Source organism: Ischnura elegans, chromosome 13 (genome assembly GCF_921293095.1).
Source record: "Ischnura elegans chromosome 13, ioIscEleg1.1, whole genome shotgun sequence".
Taxonomy (NCBI): Eukaryota; Metazoa; Arthropoda; class Insecta; order Odonata; family Coenagrionidae; genus Ischnura; species Ischnura elegans.
Genome location: NC_060258.1, coordinates 745,580 through 754,366, shown reverse-complemented (window position 1 = coordinate 754,366; position 8,787 = coordinate 745,580). Strand labels below are relative to the sequence as shown.

The 8,787-nt window shown below is 38.0% G+C and overlaps 1 long non-coding RNA gene across 1 annotated transcript; it reads left to right on the top strand.

Moving 5' to 3' along the window:
• Positions 1 to 1,293: 1,293 nt before the first annotated feature.
• On the top strand, positions 1,294 to 7,208 carry LOC124170461. Its single transcript, XR_006867473.1, has 3 exons — positions 1,294 to 1,380; positions 3,461 to 3,559; positions 7,045 to 7,208. It is a non-coding gene; the product is annotated as an uncharacterized LOC124170461 (long non-coding RNA).
• Positions 7,209 to 8,787: the final 1,579 nt, after the last annotated feature.

The following is an 8,787-nucleotide window of genomic DNA, read 5'->3' as shown; positions in this document are numbered from 1 at the left end:
ATTTTCAAATTTTTTCTATAGTTACATTCTCGGATTGTTCACCCTACAATTATGTATCATCTCTTGATAAGCAAGAAGATAGAACGTCATTGAATTGGAAAAAAAGATAAAAACATATCTTCCTTTATTCACATCCGTCAATTAGCAGCTATCGTGCCCTATCTAAGACCCTTAGGTTCACCTCGTGCCAAAAATTGATCTTTATTAAAAGATATACGCAAGAATATTCTTCTGGACTATCATTCACAGCAGTCATTTTTTAGGGCTCAAACCGACAATAGGGTAGTTTCCTTCATCAAAGAAAACGAAAGGCATCGATTGCGATTTGTTACCGACCAGTAGTGTATTCATCATATACAAATTATTTTGTTTTAGAAATACCGGTTTAGAAGAATGGCAAGGGTCAATTTTATCCTCATTTGAAAAAGGCCAGATTGGCGCCCATGCGATGTCACTCCACATGATGTCACAGGTACCTAAATTCTATACCAGTAGATAGAAGTTTTACATCATTTGAGATTACCAATTCATTCATGAGGCACAGAGCTCAGGGGAACATGTCTTAATAATCACCTATTAAAACTGGCTTATGTCCGAAAGTTTTCTTCGCTTGATAAGGTATTAGTAATCCTTATTTAAGCCAAACGCTACCAGCTAGCATGGTTCTCTGCTACCTGCTAGCATCCTACGTCGTATCAGTGCTCAGAGCTTCACCCCAAGGTCACCTCTTTTGCGGTAGCGGGAATCAGAACGACGCCACACGGAGTTTTCCCGGCATTCTTACATACCCGTCGCGTTTTCGCGCGCTTGAAAATTTTCACTTTTCAGTTAATCGTGAAAAATTGATGTCGTATTTTAAAAATCTGAAAGTGCGAAATGCGTACTCCCGGAGTAATAATCATTCGATTTAGGCAATAAAAAAATAAAAGGAAACCACCCTATTGTTATTTTTAGAAGTCTCGTAGTCACATCAAACTTGCATTTCATCGAATCCATTCTCATCACTGCGCCCATTTTTTGCTCCTATAAATCCTTCGAGATAACATGTCAATTATCTGTGTTTTCTCAGTCCAAACCTCTTCCAAGGAAAATTCCTTCGGTTTGGAAATTGTGGACCTTAGACCCACTGCCACTAAAGTCGCCGAAAACGAATTTATCGTCTGACGCCATTCTGATAACGTGTGAATATCATGCTATCTGCGATTGCCGTTATTTCGAGTACCTTTAGATAAAACGCAGTTTTAGGAGCGAGTGTGAGATAATACTTCACTTACTTTCTGACCGGAGAAGACGCCGTTAAGACGCACCTTGAAGACAGTCAGCTAGAAGACAACTTCTGAATAAGCCTGCCTTTTTTATTTGCTATATCCAATTTTAACTGTGAGTATAATACCGATACTATGTGATAATATTCCTATATATAATTCTCTTCTGTCGTTTATGCATACGTCATGTGTATCCCAATTTCCGCACGTAAAAATCCGGGATCATCTCAGCCCAGCAATAATCTTTCTCCTTTCTTTAATATGTAGCTTATCCCAAAACATTTTCATAACTTTCCCGGCATTATCTGCAACTGGACGAATTGTGCATTTATTATTCACAGCATTCATTCGCCATAACAACTTCCTCACAGCACCAATAACTAGGCATAATTTTTTCCTCGATTTTTGGCGGAGCGATATAATTTGTTCCGAGTTAAATATTCTTTATTTATAATCCCATGATTTAGGGAATCAACCGTAACAAAATGACCGCCTTGTTCCGCCATTTTGAGAAGCATTTTACAACATATTCCACGGGATGAACGAGTTCTCTTAATCTCTAAGCTTTAGACAAGAGGAAATCACGAGGTTGACACGTCACGCGGCGTCAGCCAATAGAGATACGGCTCGTGGTGTTCGTGTGTCCGAAGCTCATACCGCACATTTCAGGCTGCTCATCTCGAGTAAAAATTGGATATGAGCTCTTTATATTTACCTCTAACTGGTTTCATTCATACCTTTCATGTTTGAAATATTTAAAACGAATTTAGAATTTTTAGTACTTTCTCCTATCGAGTATCACAGTTTAATCTGCAGATAATTTCAAGTTAAGGATAGCCTATATATGCATTGTACAAATACGTTATACATGCATGCGTTTTGTATATCCCGATTTCCGCTCATGAAAATCCGGGATCATCTCAACCCAAGAACAACCTTTCTCCTTTCTTTGAGATTTAGCTTATCCAACATTTCCCATAACTTGCCCGGTATTATCTGAAAGTGGACGAATTGAGCATTTATTATTCGCATCAATCATCCACCATAACAACTTGTTCACAGCACTTATGACTATGCTCTTTCTTGCATATTTTTTCTCGACATTTATCGGAGCGATATAATTTGTTCCGCTTTAAAATATACAGAAATTCCCTTTTTATTAACCCGAAGACTTGTCTCTTTTTCTCTCGCTGAATTCGTGGCTACCCTTAGCGAAAAAACTGTTGAAATTTTCAAAAGTTAGTTGGGACCACTGTCGAATCCAACAGCAACTGCTGAATTCATCAATAACTGTTGGATTTATCAGTTACTGTTAGAGTTTACAGTTATTGTTAGTTTTAACTGTTACTGTTAGTTTTAACACTGGCCCCAATTTAGTGTTTAATTCAACAGTTACAGTTTTTTCGCCAAGGGTAGCACCGTCTCCCTGCCAATGATAACCCACGGCCTCCAGGAGAGATCGTAATGCCAGGACACGCTTTTAATTGTATGACAGTGCTAAATACAATTCCATTTGTCAATAACACTGGACGGCTGTTGATATCATTTTCCATCAACCTGGGATATTTCGGGTTTTGAAGGATGAAATGGCAGCTGAAATGTGAAGAAAATAAGTGAAAAAATTGCGATGAAAGGAAAGGTTGATAATTTGCAATGTTTTCTTTTAATCATTAACGGAAGCTAATCCCCCCAAATATACATCCTAACCATTAATTATAATTTTTAGAACATTTAACCTCTCAAAAACCAAATAAGAAGTATATATACTAATATAATCCTTTTCATTCCTCCAAATTATTGCGAAAGAGATGAAAAGTAGAGGGGGGCTTCCTCACAAAAATGGTGGGTGATGGAGAAAAACGGATGTCATATTCTGCTTCAGGAGGTCATTTTGCATAAGAATCAGCAGGAATAGAATCAGGGGTCGAGAAAATGTAATTTTTCGCCGTCCAGTGTTATCTGTGTTTTCTGAGGCAACACCTCTTTCAAGATAAATGCCTTCGGTTCGGCAATGGTGGACATTTGAGCCACCGCCCCAAAAGACGCCAACAGCGAATTTCTCGTCTCCTGCCATTCTGATAACTTGTCAATCTCATGCTATCTGCGATCGCCCGCACTTCCAGTACCTAAAGTTAAATAGCAGATGATACGAATTATTAGGAATAAGTGTGAGATAATCCTGTTCTTTCTTCCAGACCGAAAAAGACGCTTTTAAGAAGCTCCTTGCAGACAGCAAGCAAGAGAACCACTTCTGAATAACCCTGCCTTTTTCATTTGCGAGGTCCAATTTCACTGTGAGTATAATTTCGATACTAACAAGGAGACTTTTCCTAACTGATGTCAAGAAAGAAGATGAAACCTTTTTCATTTGAAAGTAGACACTTAGATAGGAATACAGTTGAAGGGTTTTGTCCAAATACGCCCGGGTTTGAGAGAAAAAATCATTTAAAAATTGAAAAATATGGTCACGTTGAATTTAATTTTAAAAATTTCGTTTATTGTATAAAAGTACCGCGCTTCTGAGGGGAAAATCCAGCGTTCGAGACTCGGTGAGAGTAAGTTTTTTCCAGTCTGCCACCTCCTCCATTTTTTGTAATCCGTTCCATCCTCTTCTAATTTGTTCATTTAGGACGTTTTACATTTTTTACTTGACTGTTGTTTGAGAATAAGCCCTAAACTTACATTTTTGTCGCTAGATAACCCTTACTTTGAATTATTCTTTCCGTGCCAAGATTCATGAAAGCAGGAGTGGTAAAACTGTGGTGTTGGCTTCGAAGTGAAGGGAACTCATTTCCAAAGCAAAATATTTTAAACATATTGTCTCCGGAGAGTTTCCCCGGTTACATACGGGAGAAAGATATAAAATCAGGGGGAACGAAACTCGACAAGCTTGAAATGATCGACAGATGTATACGATACAGGGTATACGATCACTTTGTCGAAGCCAGGAACAGCAATGAGCCGTTGATGACTCGGACTTTACAAGAATATGCTATTTATGCGTGCTTTCAGCACATATCTCCAGGATTTGAATTCCCTGCTGGTGCTTCATGGGTTGCATCTTTTAAGAAGAGACACCGAATCGTGCAACGTCAATTAACAAAATACGTATCAGCGGGCGAGCGAGCGGGCGGAATGAGATCCAACAGACTTGATAGCACTGCACAAAATGGCCGACCTTCCATAACTATTGCCACTGTTTGCGATGAGCTAGGGGGTTCTAAATATCTGGTGACGCTGTTTCTTAGTTTTTAGGATGGTCAGAGTCCCGCCGAATCAGTTTGACAATTTTTGGACTTAGTGTCCGGCTGATATTTGTAAGTGGCTAAGTTTTGCTCTGAAAAATTAACTACATTAACCCATTATGACTCAATGTTCAAATCAACATAAAAAAACGTATAAATTTTCAGCTCTATTGAGGGAATATCTAAACTGCATATTATTTTGAGGTGCACATTTTGTTGACGAGACTCATATCTACCTCGATAATTATGATTGAGTGCAAAATTTTCATCTTTTCAGAATGAAAAATCTTGAAATTTAAATTCTTCCTTAAGCAGCTCTGGGTTTTAAAGGGTTAAGTGAAAAATGCTCCCATAATCACTAGTATTTAACCGAAGATTGGCATTGGAGTTTTCCCATCATTCGTGATACTTCAATTTATGTATAAGGTCTGTGTCCTGTTAGCCAATTTAATGGTAGGGATATCCTTGAAAGTATACGTTTGTACGGTAATTGTTAGATATCCATCGGCTGTAGTAAAATCAAATAGAAATGTAAGTGGAGAGAATGAACTAGTTTACTCTCGTAAAAATCTATTTTCAGCTGATATGTTAGTGAAACGTAACCGCTGTGATCGTTAAATATTTTGACCAAGGAAAATATGTTTGAGACGTCACTCCGCGAAGCGATGACCGATGACGTTAAAAATAAATGTATACAGAGTGCATTCCATATTTTATTTCAATGCATTAACAATGCAATGCATGCCCAAACATTTCACCAATTATTGAGCATTTTCTCCAAAGGGATTATGAATGTTCTTTTCTTTATCTTTCTTTCATTGAGCGAATTATAGGCCCATAACTGTGATGAAGGCAACTAATTAATTTTGATATCTTTTATATAAATATTATTTGTATAAATATAATTCTTATATCATAAAAAACACTTTCTTTGATTGCAATTGCATCTACTCAATTCAATTCAACATATAATAATTTCTATCGACCGTAAACGTCATCAATATTAGCAATATTAGGTTCGCCAATATCAGCAAAAGAGACCACATATCAGTGCGTGAGTCGTGTTACAAACATGTCGAAGACTAAAAAAATTTTGTTTTGAAAGTATCAACCATGAAATCGTTAAAAAGTTACCTTCACTGTAGAAAACAAGTTTTCAATTAGTTTTTCTATGTTGATATTCTTTATTCAGTGCTTCGCGTTCGAAAAAAGTGCACCAATATTGCAACAAGTGATTATACGCTTGTTCTCTGGATTTGCTACCTTGTGTTCATTTAAATGGGTTTACAAAAGTGTCCACTCGCGTAATTGAATAGCAGTGATACAAATGTTATGGAGAAATGAGGTAAAATTAGGGGCGTTTTCTGAAACATATACTCACGGTAATGTGATGTATCAAATGCATACTTTTTCAATGCGACTTCTCATGATTTAGAATGCATATATCCCTGCAAAGTATTTCAATCCTAAGTTTGTTATACCCACTGCAGGTCATCATTTCTCCCTATCTCTCCCATTGGCAGTTTTATCAACCTCCTTGAAGCTCTTGTTCCCTGAATCCTTCTTCATCTGACTCCAATATTTGTCCACATGTCCTACTCTGAAGATTTTTCCATTCATTCCCCATCCATTATTCTCCTCATTCCAGGGAAATATCTACGTATTCCTGTTCACTTAGATTTTAACAAACAACATTACTGATTTCTGTAAATCACGCGTATGTATGATGATTTTGTCTTACTGGACGACCCGAACCAATTTTAATAGCAAAATTTAACGATGCTAAGCGGTGAAAAAAATCCAACAGTCGATGTATTGTAATGCAATACGCCGAGACGGAGGTGGTTATGTTTCTCACGAAATAACTCTGATATTTGCCCTCGTGTCTTCCTCAGGAAACTTTTCCATCGGTTTATCCATCCTACATGTTTCCTTCGTATTAAATGCTGTTTCTAATTCTGTTGCCAATCCGCCTTGTTCTTTTTCGGCATACAACGATCTCTAGTGGTCTTTCTTCTACATAATCTCCTTCCTCCTTATTCCTCACCCTATCCGTCCATTTCGCCTTCAGCATTCATCTCCAGCACCAGGGCTCCAAGATCACTATTCTTTTCAGATTACTTTTTAAAATGGTCCAAACTTCTGAACCATATATATCGCACATACACATATTTTCACTCAATCTTTCCTGATCACGAGCCATGCGGTCTTCGAGCACAGTAGTCACGAATACAACCATAGCTTGGATTTTTCAACGCATTCGTGCTTCTGCTATCCCTTGCACTGTAATCTGTTTTGGTGTGATTCAAGATTTCTCACACGTGCGTTTAATGGTAGCACTGTCGTCACATGCTTGATACATGGTTTGGTTTACTAAGCAATAGACGGAATGAAGTGGTCAAGCATGGTAGAATGCTCACTGATTACTAACTTTAATGATTCTACAGTGTCCTTTAGCTCCTGTTTGCTCACTTTTATTACTTTACTATTTATTTATTTGTTTATTCACTTTTAATAATTTTCACTCGATCCAGGAGTTCTATCATCATGCTCAAATCAGCCGTTGCTTCCCGGAGGTCGATCGAAGACATGGAGGAAGGTGTGCCAATGTCTATACTCCCGTGTCCAGGAGAGCAGCAGCCGCTGATGCAAGAAGACCCAACCTCCTCAATTGCTGATAATTCAGCGTCTAAAGCAGACGGACAGGATGATTGGTACGTATGAGAGCACTTCTCACAGCTTACGCTACTCTGTATCGTTTAACAGAGAGCTCACATTTGGGACACGAGGGAATCACTGACTCAACACTACACCTCAGAGCACAGAGAAGACACAAATTGTCGGCACGAGAGTTGAGCCAAGACAATGAAATGGGATAAATGAAATCTATGATAATATTTATAAGACGTTTCTTCTAACATCCTAGAGTTAATTTTTCTAATAGCTTTTATTTTTCCGAAAAATCCTCCCATCAATCGCTAACTGCAGAAAAGCATGTCCAAGTTTGCTAATTAATCTTTTTTTAACTAATTTGTTGCTACGCGCAAGACGCAACGCTTCCTACTAAAAGGAAACACGCATGCCAATAAAACCAAGCATATGTTTCCATAAAATGCTTTGTTTTCAGTAGGAAACGCTGAGTCTTGCCCCTAGCAACAACTAAAATAAAAAAAGTAAAATCGTCCAACTTGGAAATGACGACTTTCTGCAGTAACCAATTCATATTAGGAATGAATGGCGCTTGAAATGGATAAAACGTTTCAATCTAGTACATATTTCGATTGATGGCTATTTCTCATCACATTTAAAACAAATTATTCCGTCGTATTTTCATACTTCACATCAAAAGAGTATCGCATCCTACGTAGGGTTTTAAATGATGATCTGTGAGAGTCTCGTCTCGGTGGTCCAGACGAGACTTGAATTTCTCGCCATTGTCGACAAGACTCTCGGCGCGGTTATAGCGGCGCCCATGGGACTATAGTTCACTCCAGTCTCGAGAAGTCTTGCCCCTTAATACTTACGCATTTATTATTAGGTATATATTTTATTTCATCTAAATGGTTACACCAATGCTCATTTTGTCAGTAATATAATAAAACAGAAACATTCAGTTTTAAATTAACAAAAAAATAACTCCTACACTGAATCACTACACATCTTTTACCAATGATTATGGATGATAACTAAGATAACAAAAATCATGATCATCAGTAAATTTTGGTTAGGTAAGTAATAAATTTTTTTTCTTAAATTAGCTATATCAATTTTTTACAACATGTATTGGACGCACAGTGATTGCTACCTTTAGTGATTCTATATTGTTCGTCAGCTCCTATTAGCTAACATTATTACTTTTCCCTTGATCCAGGAGTTCTGCCACGATGGATAAAGCAGACCTTGCTCTCCGGGCGTCGCAGAAAGACCTGGAGGAGGTGATTTCAATGCATCCAGACACAAGTACAGAAGAGCAGCAGCCACTGATGCAACGCTGTGGCAGCTCCTCAGGCATTAATGAATCAGCGACAGAGACAGACAGCCAGGATGAATGGTACGTATGAGAGCACTGCTCACAGCTAACCCTTCTTCGTTTCATTTAACTGAGAGCTCAGACTTTGGGAACGAGGAAAATGCTGACTCAGCACTACAACTACACAGAGAAAGCAGAAACTGTCGGCATGAGAGTGGGGCCAGGACAATAGAATGGGATCCAAATCTATGATATTTTCTCCATAAGTTTCTTCTAACATTCTTGAGCAAATTTTTCTCATAGCTTG